General features: G+C 40.6%; 1 pseudogene; it reads right to left on the bottom strand.

The window, feature by feature from the left end:
* Positions 1-11986: 11986 nt before the first annotated feature.
* The window catches only part of LOC114465945 (NXPE family member 3-like), a 32876-nt pseudogene continuing 26684 nt past the window's right edge, over positions 11987-18178 (bottom strand).

The following is an 18178-nucleotide window of genomic DNA, read 5'->3' as shown; positions in this document are numbered from 1 at the left end:
CTCTTCTATTCTTCTTTTCACTAATGAAATACCACGGGATGACAACACTTGTGCCATTTTCAACTTTTTATCAGACAGTATTGTTGATTAGAAGTAGGCCACTTATTTCACGAGTGGTGCGCAACAGCGGTGAAAATATGTCTTCTCTATCACAATAGCCATTTCTAAATCTGTGGACTTGTGTGGACTTGTGTCCTCGTGGACTCATGAAACATCATCACACGCGGCACAAATCCTGTTCCAATTCAAAGTCCACTTCTCAGCAAGTCCACTGTAAATACCCGGGTGAGAACTTGCTCCGTCAGTTTTACCGAGCATGCATCAGAGGATACTTGTGCATACTCATCCAGCTATACAGTGTTTCCCAGCATGCACTTCGAACACGCGCAAGATTTCAAAGATGATGACAGAGGAGGATAAGCCACACGTGTAAATTATTACACAACAGTCACAACTATAGCATAGAGGAACATAGACATCACCTGAGCAAGTTACTTATTGTGTGTATTCACATCATGCAAAGGTCCCTTACTGTAAATGCTACTTGTCTCTCATTCAAGGCATAAGCCACATCTTTCTGACTGATGTTGGAGGGACCCTGGTGATTCCTCACATTCGGGTAAGGGTAGCAAATCCCAGGTTGCTGGTTCCTATTGACACAGCCAGGAAGAAGGCTGGGATTAAACTAAACTTCCAGGTCCACAACAAGATGACAAACATCAGCCTGACACCAAAAGAAACGATGCAGTCTCTGCCCGTGTCAAACAGATAAAGTTCTTCTCAGTTACATTTTGTACAAGCAACGTGTGTGTCCTCAGCACACTGTTCAACAAATAGTCTGTAAACAATGTCTCTAATATCTGACTTTTGACTTTTTGGTATTAGTATGATGTTCAAAATGATTTGTGTAACCTGTTTGCCAGATTGCTTTCTTGGTTGATTCTTTTTTAGGTTGTTATAAATTCCTTTTTATTCCAAGAATGGATTTATACATCTTCAAAAATATTAATTTCATGAATGTTACCAAGGCCTGTCCTTAAATTCAAGAAAATAATATTTTTTCAAAATATGTTTTTGTGTTGTCCAAATAAATCTTTTTGAAAAGAGAAGTACTGACTTTTCTATGTAACAAGTCTTAAAAGTAGCCAAACTTAACGGATCCAAACAGACCCCACCAGGTATAATGATAGGATGAAGTTTAAGTTTATCCATTAATAAAAAAAAAATCATTGGTATTCTTAAGCCCAAGACTAACCTTCCAATTGTTCATAGCAACTGACAAAATAAAACTATGATGTCAGATTATTCATCTATTTTCTATGATGCCATTTTAACCAACACATTATAACTGGGTATCAAAATAGTACTACTTAGATAAAGGATAAGGATACACAGGCATGCTTCTTTATCTGACAAACCTGCTCTGTTGAGTTATTAAAGGGATCTATTGATCATCAACATATGCCCAACACGCTGACTATAACAGACCCCTATCTGACCGCCCTTCCTGAGGCCAACCAAAAATGGATGAGTGCTTCATCTGCGGTGCACTAAATCACTAGGCCGTAGATAATAATAATAGGCCTTAAACGTAACCAGAATAGACATGATTTTGGGCTAGGTAGCGGCCGGCGTGCTCAGAAACCGCCGCCCCCTTCAGGCGAACTGACTGGCAAACTCAGGTCAAGTGGGAACAGCGAATGTCCAACCGATGGGTACTATGCTTAATCCACCGACTAACCATGCACCGGACACATCCACCCAAACGCCTGAAATACATTTGCCAGATTTGATTAACGCAAAGAAATACGCATTACAACACCCAGAATTATTTTCTGTTGCTCAATTGTTTAAGCTATTTCCAGATTATGCTGAGGAAGTGAAGGCTCAGTGGAAAGTCCAAATGGAATTGTTAGACCAACATTTGGTTTTGAATTCTGGGGCCTCCCTTGATGAGCTGTTCATGAAGGCTGACGCCTACAGACGGTTACCGGTAACATCATTGTTAATGAGACTAAAATTGAATTTTCGGTCGATACCAGCGCAACCAATTCTGTGATCAATTCTGTGATCAAATCTTCTGAACGAATACAACCTTCATTTTTTCATTGTGTGCCATTGCGTCCACCTTTTGCGAACCTTTGTCCAAGCCGGCACAATGCACTCGGCCAAAAAGCACCGCGCATGCGTTGACTAACGTCACCACTTCTTTTTTCCACAGCTGTGATGTGAGCATTAGTATGGTTAGACAGAGTGATATTGAGAGCGGAGGAATGTATGTGTGTGATGTATGAATGGATGGGGATGATGTATGCCTGGGAAGAAACGCGTTGAGTGCGACTGTGTCAGTGAGTGATTGTGTGATGAGTGGGTTTGATCACACGTTTCCTCTGCTATCCTCCAAGGTCGAGGCATTTTTTGATGTTTTCTCTGGCTTGGGTGCTATACCGGCGTTTGGGACACGAGCTCCCACCTTCTTCTTTGGATTAGCAATCAACATTACCTACTATCACCATAAATCATCTAACATCTAAACTACTTTAATTGTAATTTAAGTGTAATTTGAAACCCAGTGACATTAGCCAACCCAGAAGCCACAATAAGAACTTCAATATTGATGTTACTGAAACAGAGTGAAACAAAATAAATTATATCCAATCATGCAAATACATGATTTTTTTCCCATGAACTACTCATTTTAATATCAACAAAGGTTTAGCAGACAATATGTTGGTAAATTGTTTTACATAAAACATGACGATAATAAAAGACAAACAAAAAAGACTACCATAAAAAAAAAAAAAAAATACTTTCACTCAGATATAGTTAAATGACTAAATGAACAAAGTAGGCAATATGTAAGACATTATGGCTTATTTGGAAAGCAGCTGTTTAACCATGATAGCTAGAATGTACTGTATGTTGTTCCTGAAACAAACTTTACCCCCACCTATCCAGATAACATGACTGAGTGTTGCGCAAGTTGCCGAACACAATGTTGAACAGATCCCGCATCTCCACTGAAAGTGACTCGTGTTATGACACTTCTATGGTGCACCAGGTCCTGGACTAGAACCAGGGCGATATGAAACCAGCCTGAGGGTTAATAGCTAGAAAGGGTACCAGTTTCATCAAAAGAGCAGTGAATCAGCTCTTGCAAAAAATACTTTTGTATTAAGTTCCACAGGTTTGTTACCAAAGATTTTTTATTTCTCTTTTTTTTGTCCTAAAACCTTTAGCCGGTATGGGGCTGCAGAGGTTTTAATGCTACATTTGGGGAACTTTAAAAATGTAATTCAATGTCACACTTACTTCTTCAAAAGCTTGTCTTCCATATGCCAGAGTTTATTAAAATACCCACCATTAGTGTGTATGAGCCTTGTGTCACAGCTCAGCTTTTTTGGCTTCAGGCAGAACCACGGTTCTCTTGTGGGGCCATCAGTGAAGTTGCACAGTGGCTGTGTTGTTGGACGCAGGCAAACATTGCACTTAGTAAATTTTTTGATTGAGCCCGATTGAAATACACTTTTGAAGTAAATCCTGTCAGGGTGCTCAGTAGCCAGCCTGTGCAGCACTGTCACGGACTCGCTAGGGTGAACCAGAATCACCTGATAAGACAGAGATTCAGTTTTCAGATTGCAAACCGTGGAGATTTAGATGTGTATGTTGGATCATTAATCACTATACATTGTTAGGTCTTTGGATTATTCAGGAAAAAGGCAGATGCAATATTAGGTCAGCCAAAAGTTGAGCTTCTTCTATTAAAACTGAAGACGCTAAATTTGTCAAAATAGCCTGTCCAGCTAAATCAAATCACCAAAGCAGAACGACAAAATTTAAATCAACTAACATGATTACAGTTTTCTTTCCGTCAGTAGTAGCAATTTCTGAATGTCATTACCATATAGTAGACCCATGTAATTTACAACAAAAATACAGAAGCATTCAAATTGATCATATAAATAATAATTGTTGGCTGACTGGAAAAGGCCTGAGCAGGACAGCGGTGCTTACATTTCCCACTCTTTCAAGAGACAAAAACAGCAAAAACCAGCAAACCTTCGCCAAGTTTAGAGACCTACAGTGGTGCTATAAAACAAGCCAAACATACACATTAAGCTCCAATACTGTGCCCACTTCCTGCCGGATTATCTCCAAAAGCACCAAAGCTCACCAAATTTCATTTAAATCTGTTTGCAATTTTTTAAAATATCTTTACCTAAAACATCTTCTGGATACTATATCTACAGTACTTTCTGGCTCATCTCCAAAATCAAACACTTCTTTTGACAATGTCCATCAGCTCACCAAATTTCATTTAAATCATTTTTTTAGATATCCTGCTAACAAACATCCACATTAACAGATGGACAACAAACATCGATGAAAACATTACCTTCATAGCTTAGGTAACTAAATTGTCCACAAGCAAACCAGACAATAACCAAAACGGTAAAGACAATACCTTTCAAAGAAGATTTAAATTTTTACCTATCCTGTTGAGGATTAATATATAATAAAAAGAAAATAATAATATTCTGTAAGTACACAACAAAACATTCTTTTCAGAATCATCAGATTTATTCAAATAATTAGCCTACTTGCATTTTTGGCGAGAAACAAGTTGAGTCTAAACAAGTCTTAAATGGTTCTCCATGCAAGGTTGTATTCGGTATTTCTTTTCATGTTTGTCAAAGTACGTGGTGGCAAAGGGCAGCATGTTTGGCTAATGCCTAATGTGATTGTTTCTCTGTCACCACTAGAGGGCAGTCTAATTCAAGCCTTTGGGAACCAAGGTGTTAGTGTAAGAAGACATTTAAAAAATCCAGGGGATTAGTTTGAAATAACTAGATGTGAAATGTGTCTGTGTGCAACGTTTGATCATTGAGCCATCTATTTGAGTACACATTTGTTTGGTTTTTCATGCAGGGGATTGCACATTTCCAACCAGCCAATGCATCCCTGCAATGACAGCTGGACAGAAGTGTGAACACAAATTCAGAACAAACCTGCTGTTAAGGGGGTGATTTGGAGGTTTTTTAAAAAACAAAACAAAGAAAAAACAAAAAATGAAAAAACAGACAAGAATTTTAGAATTACCTCAACCTTTGATATTCCTTCCCAGACTAAAGGGAACACAGCAGTGTAGCTGCCATCGAAATGATTCACCGCCTGCCCGCTCACACCTGCTTGCGGATCTCGGTTCTTGAGAGAAGCAAGTTTGACGTCTTTGGATGAGAGTAGTAGTCCCTTAATTATACCTCCAACTGATCCCAAGTACCACTGTCCCCTTCCCTCCTTTGGAAGTAATGTAAACTTGCTGCATTTTGGAGCAGTAGTATTTTTAAAAGCATAATTCAATGACATGAGTGGTGTTTCAGGCAAAGCAATTCAATTAACTATGAATGCTTCCTCAAATGCCACTTCAGAGAGGTCTGATAGGGCTTTTGCACCAAGAGCATGGGGTTTTTGTTTTGGAGCTATAGTTGGAGCTAGAGCTACTACAGAGCTACTCCTGTTTAGCTGAAGAACCGGTTTGGTTTTCCACTGCAAAAGCGGCAAGTTGGAGCCACATCCTTGCGTCACCACAAAACGTCAGTACGTCACTGATTAAGTGGCAGTTTACCCATGAGCACTTGCGCCATTATGAAGCCCATGCTTTAACGTTTTTGTTGACATCGTATGAATACTATTTAGCCTACATAATTATTCAGCCGAACAACTCTACCAGTCTTCATTGGAGTCACAGGAATCTGCAACAACGTTGAGAAACACAGATAATTATCGAAGACGTGTTATTTCTTAACAATGACCGTGTTAGTGTTAGCCTTTGCTAAGCTACTTAGCTTCAACTATGCCTGCATAACTACAGTAGATAAAGGCAATAAGTTGATTTTGACATGTGTGTTTACCATTAGAGATGCTCATAATGCTGACTGTCTGCACGTCCGTGATCGCACTGCTGCTGCTGGGACTCAATACGACCAGAATCAGCGTAAGTTTGTGTCAAACTAACGTGTCATGTCAGTCCATCCATCTGCGTTTGGACCGAGGACTTAGTGTGGGACTGAAGGGATACTGTTCTATTTGAATATGTTTGTGTCTTCATTATGCTGTTTAACTTGTGTTATTAATAATCAACTAATCAACGGTCCGCGCTGGGGCCTCCCCTGGGTCGTGCTGGGTGGGTGTGTGTGGGAGGCGCGGCCGGTGGCTCCTGTCCTGGTGGATCCGCGTTGGGAGTGGTTGGTCTGCTGGCGGGGTTGCTTGGCACTACGGGATGGTGCTCTTTGCTGGGGGGCGGCTCTAGCTGTTCCGGTGGTTGAGGTCGGTATCGGCCGCTTGGTAGGTCTGTCCTGCTATCTGCGGGCTGGCAGGTGGGTGGGTTCTGCGCCTTTGGCGGGGGGCTGCTGCTCCGCATCGGTTGTGTGCCGTTGAAGTGCCTCGCTCCCGCGGTGGTGGCCGCCGGTCGCCCTTGCGCCGGGGGGGGCATTGCCCCGTGGCTTGCGCTGTCCGGTGGGGGGCGGGGACTGGGCTGCTGTTCTTGCACCGCCTGAGGCTGTGCGGTCTTGCTGGGTTGTGGCCTGTTCGTGGGCTGGGGTGGGGTGGGGGGGGGGGCGCGCCCCACGGGGGTTTGGCCCGGGGGCTCGGCCCGGGGGCTCGGCCCGGGGGCTCGCCCTTGGGGGTTCCCTGTCCTGCGGTGGTGCCCTTGGGGTCCGGCGGGCCTGGCCGGGCCGGTCTTGGCGGGGGTCTTCTGGGGCTGGTGGTGCGGGCCGTGTCCTACCATGCCTGTGGGTGCGGCGCTGGGTGGCCCCGGCTTGGGCGGCGCCCTGCGAGCCGGGCTCTGCGGTGTTACTGGGCCCTTTGGTGGGGGGGGGCTTTCTAGGGCTCATCGCGCGGGCGGCATCAAGGAAAGGCGATCTGGCGCGCTCTGGGGTGCCTGGTTGGTGTGCCTAGGGGCCGGCGGGGCAACTTGCAGCATCCCCTTAATGCCCTCGGCGACTATAGTTGTGGTCGCTGTCCCTGGGGATGCTGCTCTTGGTGCTGCTTCTGTTCCGGGTCCTTCTGGCCTGAGGTCTGATCGCTGCTGGCTCTGGGCCCGCCTGCGAGTGCCCGTTTGGCGCGGCTCTGGCCGTCTGCTGGGCGTGGGCCTTGGCTCCACTGCTGGGGTCTCGGGCGGGGGGCTCTCTGGGCCCTCCCCTCGGGGGTTGGGTGCTTGGGTGTGGGTGGGTGGGGGGGGCGGGGGGCCTTGGGGTTGGGGGTTGGGGTCGGTGACGGGATGCGTTGGGTGCTCGGCTGCTTGGGGCTTCCTCGGTTGTGTGTGTGGGGGGGCGGTGGCTGCCTTTCAGCCTGGGATCTTGGGGGCGTCTGGGGGGTTACTCAGCTGTGGGGGGTGGCCTGGGGCTCCCTGGCCCCCACGCTTTCTGCTGGCCTGGCTGCATCTGCGGGCCCGGGGCAGTTCCTGGGTTTGCGGTAGCGGTTTTTTGCACATATACTGGTATACGATGCACTGGCACGCCTTGGGATGTGGGATAAAACTCATACTGGGCTTAACTTTAGACACGTTAATCCTAAATACCTGCTTTAGGTACTACCACTCACTCATTCCCCCTGTTCACAGCCACCACCATTATAGCTACGCTTCACACCTGTCACTATACTGGCTTGATTACACAACATAATAAGCACAATATATTCTACAACTTCACATCTCACCTTCACTGTAAAACAATCTCTCCTCCCTGCTCCCTTTCCCCTCCCCCTCCCTCTCCACTTAGGTGTAACACTGCTCTCCCTTTTTATATCCTCCCTCTAATAAAAGATTTCTTACCCTTCCTTAGGGAGGGCTGGTGATGGTCATAATTAAGCAATAAAATAAATCAATTTATTTTATTGCAATAACAAAACATGCATTGCTGTCTCAAAATGATTGTACTTCTTGTAGTGTTGACCTTTGACAGCATGTGCAGACAAGATGAAAAAAAAAAAAAAAATGAATAATCAACTACACATGACTCCTTATTGACTCCATTTGCTGCTGTTTGATTTGTTTCAATAAATATTGATTTGAGGAAGTACTGCATAAACTTTTCAATTCTATAATTGTATCAAAATAAAAAATAAAAAATACAAACAAACCTAATAGTGTGCGCTACAGCAGGGCAGATTGTTTCTATTTCGGTGTAAAAAAAAAAGAACCAAACAAATGCTGATGTTTGAAACTCAAATGTGTGGGTTGTGAACAGCAACTAATTTATCTGTTGAAAATAAATGTGTGTGCTTACAAGTAGGCATTAAACAATGAACAAAGTCCTTATAGAATACAGAATAAGTAACAATTTACACAAAGTAAAAATAGATACAAACAGACTGAATATTAGGGTTGTAACGATTCACTCAACTCCCGATACGATTCGATTCACGATGCTGGGTTCACGATACGATTCTCTCACGATTTATTTTACAAAATGGGACTGTACATAAATAACTGAAAATATTCCTTTATTTTTTTTGGTAAAATACTGTACTATTTTCCTTTTATTTTTCATTGTCAAAAGAATTCCTTGATAAGCTATTCAAAACAATACAATTTAACTCAAAATAAATCCTGAATGAAATAAATAAAGGAATAATACAAATAAAGAAGCCTATTAATTTAAATTCTGGTTCTATAGTAAACAATACAAAACTGCATAATAGTTATTTTTCTTTTTAAAAGTGCAACTGAAAATGTATTTTGTGCCTTAACAATTGGACTAAAAAAAACAAAACAGTCATTGCACTGTATTTGCGTCAGATATTTGTTTTAACCAGCAGAGGGCGCTGGTAGCTCAGTGGTCGGTTGGCATGCATATATCTTGAAGTGAAGAAGAGATGCTATGCTAGCAGACAGAGCTAATAGAACAACGTGACTTTTACAGATATTCACGTAATATTACAGATATTCTTTCAGTGCCAAAGGGGTAAGGAATCATTTATGAACTTGTTTAAGAGTATCAGGCGGCCAGAAAGAAAGTAGTAGCACATTCCGTCCGCCGCCAACACTTCTGGATAGCGCCCTCTGCTGTTTAAAAAAAGGACTGTGATTCAATTTTTACAGCATCGATGTGAATCGTGATACATATGAATCGATTTTTAACTGCCTTATGATTAATCGTTACATCCCTACTGAATATATATGAACATTTACTTTAAAAGGGATTCTGGGTTTTCTATTAGAAAGGGCTTTCATATAATCCTCCACTCTTCAAAAATTCTATTACCACTTTTACTCCTCATCATTCACCCAATACATCCTTTAACTCAAATCTATGGACCCCCATTCCCCACATTTTCTCTCTCATCACCCTTCTCTGCTCTTCGTACTCCCTACACTGTAATAAAACAATGACGTGATGGCCTGATGTTGAGACGACGTCTCTGGCGGGTGCAGAATGAAAATTTTTACAACTTTCTAGACATCCCCAAAAAGGCAAAATTAGAAAGGTGGGCCATGCTGGGCTCGATCCAGGGACCTTAGGCTGTTAAGCTTACCTCCTTATCTTTTCACCTACCGTAACCACATGTGAACCAGGAGATCTCAGCATGTCACATCAAATTAACACACATCGACAAACTACAGCATTAAAATACATTTTAATAAGTGTGTTGCACTGTTGTGTTCGGAGTTGAATGCGAAGGGCAGCTCGTCCACCTGCCATGACCGCGCGTTCAATCTTCGCCGCACGGAGAGAACCAACCATATCACCCAGGCCAGAATCGTTGAAGAGGTGGGTGGGAGCGATTTTGTGCGTCTCTGTGTGTGTATTTGTTAAGGTTACAAGTTCAACATTTAGATTTAGATTTAACATTTAGATATAAGATTAAGCATTTAGATATGACATATAACATTTAGATTTAGATTTAAACATTTAGATTTAACATTAATATGTAAGATTTAACATTTAGACTTAGATTTAACATTTAGATATAACATTTAGATTTAAAATTTAGATATAGTTTTATCATTTAGATATAACATATACCATTTAGATTTAGATTTAATGATTTTTTTAAACTCTATATATGTGGTTAAATGTTGTGTTAATCTAGGAAAATGTGCTAAATATGACAAAAGTGAGATAAATAATGAAAATATGTTAGCTAAAACTTTTATGCTAAATTTGGTCATGAAATTAGAATATCATGAAAAAGTTGTTTATTTCAGTAATTCCATTCAAAATGTGAAACTTGTATAATGTATACATTCCACACAGACTGACATATTTCAAGTGTTTATTTTATTGTTGATGATTATAACTGACAACAAATTGAGTATCTCAGAAAATTAGAATATTGTGGAGAGGTTCAATATTGAACACACCTGGTGCCCTGCAAAGGCCTTTAAATGGTCTCCAGTCTAGCTCTGTAGGCTACACAATCATGGGGAAGACTGCTGACCTGACAGTTGTCCAAAAGACGACCAATGGCACCTTGCACAAGAGATTGGCTATTCCGAGCTTTGTGTCCAAGCCCATTAATAAAGAGGCAAAGGGAAGGAAAAGATGTGGTCAAAAAAAGTGTACAAGCAATAGGGATAACCGCGCCATGGACAGGATTGTGAAACAAAACCCATTCAAAAATGAGGGTGAGATTCACAAAGAGTGGACTGCGGCTGGAGTCAGAGCTTCAAGAGCCACCACCAACAGACGTATGCAAGACGTGGGTTTTAGCTGTCGCATTCCTTGTGTCAAGCCACTCTTGAACAAGAGACAGCGTCAGAAGCATCTCGCCTGGGCTAAAGACAAAAAGGACTGGACTGCTGCCGAGTGGTCCAAAGTTATGTTTTCTGATGAAAGTAAATTTTGCATGTCCTTTGGAAATCAAGGTCCCAGAGTCTGGAGGAAGAGAGGAGAGGTACAGAATCCACGTTGCTTGAGATCGAGTGTACCCCAGGGGTGCACACACTTTTTTGGCTCACAAGCTACTTCTACCTCGGACAGCTTTTCATGATCTACTGTGTTGGGGGGTTATAACTGTGGCAATAACAGGCAAGACAAAAGTATTTGTAAAGCACAGTTCATACACAGGGCAATTCAATGTACTTTACATGATTAAAAAGTGCAACAGAAAATATTTAACAGTTTAAAAATCAATAAGAACATGAAATCACCAGCACAAACATTTAAAATCAGCAGTAAAAACATTAAAAGTCTCCCTCTCAGTCATACGTAGAGAAAAAGAGTGCCTTTAACTTGGATTGAAAACTGTTTACATTGGATGCTGACTTCCGCTCTGCAGGCAGTTTGTTCCACTTCTTTGTATTAAAATACAAAAATAATAACACTTAAAAACTGAATTTGATTAAAATACGTTTTTAAAAAAATACAATGAAGAAAAATACTTTGCAAATGTAAAGCACCAAATGCTGCTGCTCACTTCATCCAAGACTAGCAATAAAAAGCACATGTAGTGGGGCCAGTCAGTAGCACACAGAGCATTTCAGTATTTCTAACTTTGTTCTTTAGAAGAACTTCCATTGCCTCCACACACGTAGGTTGTCTTAAGATGTTGCTGATAAATGTACGTGGTCGGGTCGGTATAAGCATCTCTGGGCTGGTGGAGGATCATCTTCTACTTATTATTAGAGGTTGTAAATGAACAGATTAGTGCACTAGCACTGGTTTTTTTTTTTTAAGTCCAATTGTTAAGGCACAAAATAAATTTTCAGTTGCACTTATGAAAAGAAAAAAACTATTATGCAATTTTGCATTGTTTACTATAGAACCAGAATTTAAATTAATAGGCTTCTTCTTTATTTGTATTATTCCTTTATTTATTTCATTCAAGATTTATTTTTAGTTAAATTGCATTGTTTTGAATAGTTTATCAAGGGAATCTTTTGACAATGAAAAATAAAAGGAAAACGGTACAGTTTTTTATAGTTTTTTTCCCAAAAAAAAAAAACAAAGGAATATTTTTCAGTCATCATTTGTCTACAGCCCCACTTTGTAAAATAAATTGTGAGAGAATCGTATCGTGAACCCAGTATCGTGAATTGAATCGTATTGGGAGTTGAGTGAATCGTTACATCCCTAGTTAGGTTTCATTTCATTTATGAGGTCTTGAAGCCCACGCCCACGATCAACACAAAATGCCTCCACGATCTACAGGTAGATCGCGATCGACCGGTAGATCGTGATCGGCGCATTGTGCATCTCTGTCCTACCCTAACAGATAGATACTGTAGTAGTACACAAACTCATTCATTTTAGGTTCCCATCTTCATCAACTATCAAGCTCCCCTTTGAAGGGCATATGTAAGATAATAGAACATTAATCATATTCTTGATGATTGGAGGTTCTGGGTGGAGGTTGTGTGGAAAGTGGTGAGCCAAAACCATCTCCCAGGCATCCACCAGATGAACATTCATACCTTTGAACACCTCCCTGAGTGCCTTATCATGCTGCAGTGAGTACCAGTCGCTGTTGGTCAGAGTCTCATATAATGATTTTAGAGCTTTAAGGTTTGCAGTTCTTATCACCACCATAGTATCAGGAGCTCTTGCTAACAGTCTCGACACTGCGCTGCGGATGCTCATTAGCCGCCGGATGTAGATTTCCATTGGGAAAGTGCTGAAGTGCGACCAGATACCAACAACTACGACAATGTTGGCTCCTCCGGCAATTCTATCAACTTCATTGGCAATGTAATACAACTCATTTACTTTGACATTGCCAAAGCGAATGGGTGGACCATGACAGCGGTACGTCACCAGGATGTTGTTTTCATGGTCCAGGGCCATATACGGACCAATTTTTTTCCAACTGTGCATGTCAAATTCCCGGAGACCTAGAAGCAGAATAAAAACAAAAAAAACAACTGCAGTCTGAAAGTCAATTAACCAACCAAACAATCTGCTATTTAGAATTCATAATACAAATTATTATTTAGACACCTACCTGGTAATGTTGTATTAAGGTATTCAAACCACTGTCTGATGGTAGAATCTCCATACATATGGACCACTTTTCCTCTTAAACATTGAATGGTGGATGAAACATCAAACTGGTGAACTTCAGTATGGCTAAGTGATCGCCACACTCCATTATAATAATAGCCAGAGGGTTTGGACTTGGCAATTTGACTCTTCACAGTTAGCCGACCTAGAGAAGGGTCAAAAGAAAAAAGAAGTCTATTTTAGCTCATAAAAATGTAAAAGTACCATCTTAACTTTGTATGACACTATGGAATGTTTCAGTCTTGTACTCAGGGATGGCAATAGGTAAATCTATTTTCCCCTTTTGGTTGCATCAAAAAAGGGGAAGAAGGGATATTTCCCCCATGAGAGCCTTTCAGTAATTTATGACTTATTTAGAATTATATTATGTATACCAGTAATAAACAGTGTCATGCCTTTGAGTTTAAAGACAATAATAATTTCACTAGAGTGACAAGTTACAAAGGATTGTTGAGTTACGGCAGAGTGGGTGCTCATCTTGTCTATAGATGATGTGCAGTGACGTCATAGTTTGTGTGTATTCCGACATATTGGAGAACACGGTTAGAAATGTGTGGAGGAAGATAGCTTTTGAGCCTTTTGCGATGGCATAGTGATGTTTGGACTAAAGATCACCAAACTTTTAGAAGGGACTGCAACATTGTTACATGTTCAGTGTTGAGGTGTCAGGATCTGTTCAATATGCCTCCAAATGTTTTTAAAGAGTTGGTACAAAATTTTGTGCTGCATAAAATTGTATACGGTTTGAAGACAGATGATTTTCTGGACTTTGCAACCCCTGATTTTTACAATCATTTAATTCATAAACAGTCTTACTGTACTGGAGAGGAACTGAAAGCTTACAAAAGCTTGGAAGCTTACAATCAACTATCCCAAGAATGGGTAACATATCTAACAGTTTCAAAAGTACCCAACATTGATTACATTTCATATTTGTTAAAATCTTTCAAGCAAGCACAATGTTTCTGTACAAAGATAGCTAAATGGAAACCTGTTGCCTGAGCCACATCACAAAAACCCTCCTCCAGCCCCAAAAGAAAAATCTCACCATATCTATTCATGCAAAAAAATACATTATCTCAAAAAAATGTAGGGCCCTAAATCAATTATTTTAGTCATACTTACATCTAAAGAAATCTCCTCTGCAAATGCAAGCCTGTTTCACTTGGCTCCCTATTTTCTCTCCTGATGGCTGCAATTGATATATGGTGAAACAGAAAGTTTTTTTTATCCTTCTGACAATTTCTACAGCCAACACCAAACATGATATTACCATTTTGCTGACGCGATTAAACAAAACTTGACTTCCTGAGACAGCACAGAAAGGCAAACAACGCTGAAGCCTTAAGTCTTAACAGTCTAGGATGTCTTAAAAAGTTACTTTTCAACAATGTGACGCACAAGATGTTAAACAGTAGACCTTTCAGCCTAATTGTATGCTTTAGGCATGTTCCACATTAAAAATTTCATTAAATGAAACCGTCTCTTTTTAAATCTTGTACAGTATTATTACATTTTTTAACGCTATACACAGCCAGTGACAAGCTTCGTTGGTTCAGCAGCCTCAACTCCTGTCGCTCTTAAATCTATTTTCACCTATTTAGAAGGAGATGAGCCCTCTGTGTTTGGCTCAGTGGAAGTGGATGTTGTAGCAGCAGCAGGATCTTACATTCCTGTGCCTGCTTGCTGGATGCTTGCTCAAGTTTTTTTCACACAGTGCACAGCGGACGCTAATCTTTTTTGTCGTCTTTCACGAAGTCACACTTGAAGTAATGTCAGTGTGTGTGTGTGTGGCCCTTTAACTACTGATGAATGCACAGGTAGCTCTACCAGTGTGCGGAATGATCGTTTAGAGAAGCTGTATGCAGTTTGTTGTGACGCGAGGGAGTTAATCCCCACGATAATATCAGCCCGTATCTGTATTGGCCGATATCAGCTTTAAAATTAAGTATTGGATATGCTGTTATATAGGACCGATTTATTGCTCTGTATATTGTATGCAGTGATGCACCTAAATTTCAGCCACCAAAAATTTTCTCACCGAAAAAAGCACAAACAAAACAGGTTGTAGAGTAGCGAGCAAACAGCGTGGTCACCACAACTTGTCCGCGGACTCGCGGAGCAGCTGTATTTTAATACATCTGATCAATGAAGTGTTTTTTGTGCAGGCACGTAAGTGTTTTATGTTTCTGTGTCACGTCAACACTGTAGTTGCATCACTTTTATCCCTCCGTTAACACGGACCACATGGCAGCCTGGCACACATCTGCACATCAGCAGCAGAATCGGTTTACAGTCTTGTCAGCGCGAGAAATTGGCGCCGATCAATCGGCACACAATGGCTATGTTCACACCGTAAGCCTTAATGCTCAATTCCGGATTTTTGCTCAAATCCAATTTTTTGTCTGTCCGTTCACATTACCATTTAAAATGTGACTTATATCACACTCCAATGTGAACGAATTGCGACTCCAATCTGACCCGCATGTGCATTGTCGTTTTTGTGCAGCGGAACCAGAGAATGAATGAATGAGTTGCAGAGGAGGATGATAAAGAAAAAGTGTTGAAACCAGGGAGCAGTTACAATCAGTTTAATTTTTAGTGCCCGTTATATTGTGACCCAATGCAACGCAGAGGTTGGACAAAACAGTGGACTATCATCTTGAATAGACTATTCCTGTAATCAGTAGAGGAGAGGATGACAAGAAAGCGATATAGCAGCTCTGATGAGTGTTTGAAACAGCTGAAACAGCTGACTAACTCTGGTGCTGCTGCGATAAACACACCGTGGAGCAGCTTTTGTCGGACTCACAATCACAATAGCCTCCTAAATATCCATGTGTTTTACTATAGTGTGCAGTTTTTTGGCTGAAAACAATAACAAGAGTGTGTGCGTAGCAAAAGAAAATCGCTATGGCAATAAAGCTGTTGTGTGAAGTTAGCGTCTATAGACATGCCCACTCATACATATGCATGAAGGCCGTGCATTGTTTGGGAGAATAAACCTCAAATACTATGTTTTTGGGGTTCTTAGAACAAATTGAGATGAGTGAAAAATAGCATGATACTGGACCTTTAAGAATGTGACTGAAAATGAATAGATGTATTTGTATGTGAAGCATAAATTGGACAAACTTGCTGCATGGTGGCATCAACACATGATCCAAGTATCCTCATCTGTAACAGACTGCAGTGTGGAAAGCAGTTTGACCGGCTTCACCAACCCGCTCAGTGCAGAATAGCATGCTCGTGCGGCCCTACAACTTTCCCTAAAATATGAGTTTCAACTGTGAAGGTGTGACGCAGTGTAGACTCAATCAAAACTCCTCAACAGAGGGACCCTTGATGCTGAACATTATTAACTAATTGTAGGAATATTAAAGTACAGGAATAGGTAGTCTTTTTTCCTGTTTTTCTCTATGTAACGGTAGTTATTTCCACGGTTTTGCACATGTAGTGAATGCTAGCATTACAGACAATTAACAGAAATGATCAATTTGAAATAAAGTTGGTAGAAAGCTGTAAAAATTGACATCTATGTTACTTGAACTCATTCAGGGCCAGCCATTTTCAGAATTTCTACCCTACTCAGTGCCTGCCGTTTTAGAGCATTTTGACTGATTTTTAAAGACCCACAGAATACTTTGTACTATGACAATCTTTTTTTTTTTTTGTTTCTAGCTTGTTTATTTCTTTCATAATCAGCATTTGAATAGAGAAAGTTTTACACAAATCTTCAGTTTTAGAGCAAAAAGCTGAGAAAATAGGCATTTTGTAAAAAAAAAAATCTTTATATTATTTTTTTTTGCTTTATTGAAAACTATAACATCTGAACGTTGGTTTCCTTCTAAAAAAAAAAAAAAAAAAAAAACACTACTGAGACAAGGCTTTTGATGGCAAAATTATTATTGTTTAGCTATCTGGCTCACAGTTGAATGTTTTGCTTACTGTATTTTGTATCTGCTCCCCCCATCAATCACATAGTCATCACTTCCTCTTCCTCCCGACACGCAGAGATGACCGGTTTGGCCCAGTTAGTTGATGGTTTTATCTCACGATTGCAACATTATCAATAATCCACTCAGGTCCACACATGTTCTGTGTTAGTATGTGGTGCTGTGAGCTGCTGGATACTTCACAACATCACTTCATAGTTCCATAATCTCCCTCGTCCCTTAGCTAATCTATCATCCAAAGGTGCGCTGCTGCCACCTTTAGGGCACCAGGTGGTCACTACATCACACTACAGCATAGATAGTGATGAGGGACCTCTGCCAGGGTGTATTCTTAGTAATCTCCATGCTAAAAGCAAATGACGAGTTTTTTCATCAATGGCACTGAGTGAGTTAAGAGCAGGTTTTCCAAAAGGCCAAAACTATCTGCTGTGTTTTAATTCTAGGCTATTAGCTTAGCCTCAATGTCATCATCCACTGCAAACAGGAACTGCAATTTTCATAACCTCAAAGTAGTTACCTAAAACGTAGGTTTTAGTTTAACATTTGCAAGACTCCATTATACAAGGTACAAAAGATGGCAGATGCTAGACTTTACCTTCATAATTTGGATACACAGTAACATCAAGTGTTCCTGAAGACAGAATAGGGACTTTCATGTTGAAATTACTGAAAAAAGCACATTATAAATAATTGTTAGACACAATAGTATAATTTAAAACAGGATGAAATAATCATTATCATAGGCTTCCTGCAGGAAAATATATAATTATGAGTAACATAAACACAAATAAATTTTAATACATCAACACTAGACACATTTAAAAAAAAAAAAAAAAACCTACAATAGCTGCTGACTCAATGAGCTGATGGGCTGATATTTTATGGAATATATTAGTGCATGTACGTCACTCTATGTTGTGCACACAGACCAAACAGTGTTTGTTGTGGGAAGACAAATTTCCAGCAATCTTCGCTGTTGAATGTTATTTACCAACGTAATGATATTGAGCCAGAAGTAGTGATCTCTCCTGATGCGCAGAAAGCGTTTGATAGAATAGAATACAATTTTTTGTTTACTACGCTCAAAAAAAATGCAATTTCGCCCTATCTTCTGTTTTTGGATTAGTATTTTGTATGCAGCACCTTGAGCCTCAATCAAAACAAATAAGGTTATGTCTAGCGTTTTTGCTCTTTCCTGTGGAACAAGGCAGGGTTGCCCGT

The sequence above is a fragment of the Gouania willdenowi genome, chromosome 6 (assembly GCF_900634775.1).
Source record: "Gouania willdenowi chromosome 6, fGouWil2.1, whole genome shotgun sequence".
Classification (NCBI taxonomy): domain Eukaryota; kingdom Metazoa; phylum Chordata; class Actinopteri; order Blenniiformes; family Gobiesocidae; genus Gouania; species Gouania willdenowi.
This window is presented reverse-complemented; position numbering and strand designations above follow the sequence as displayed.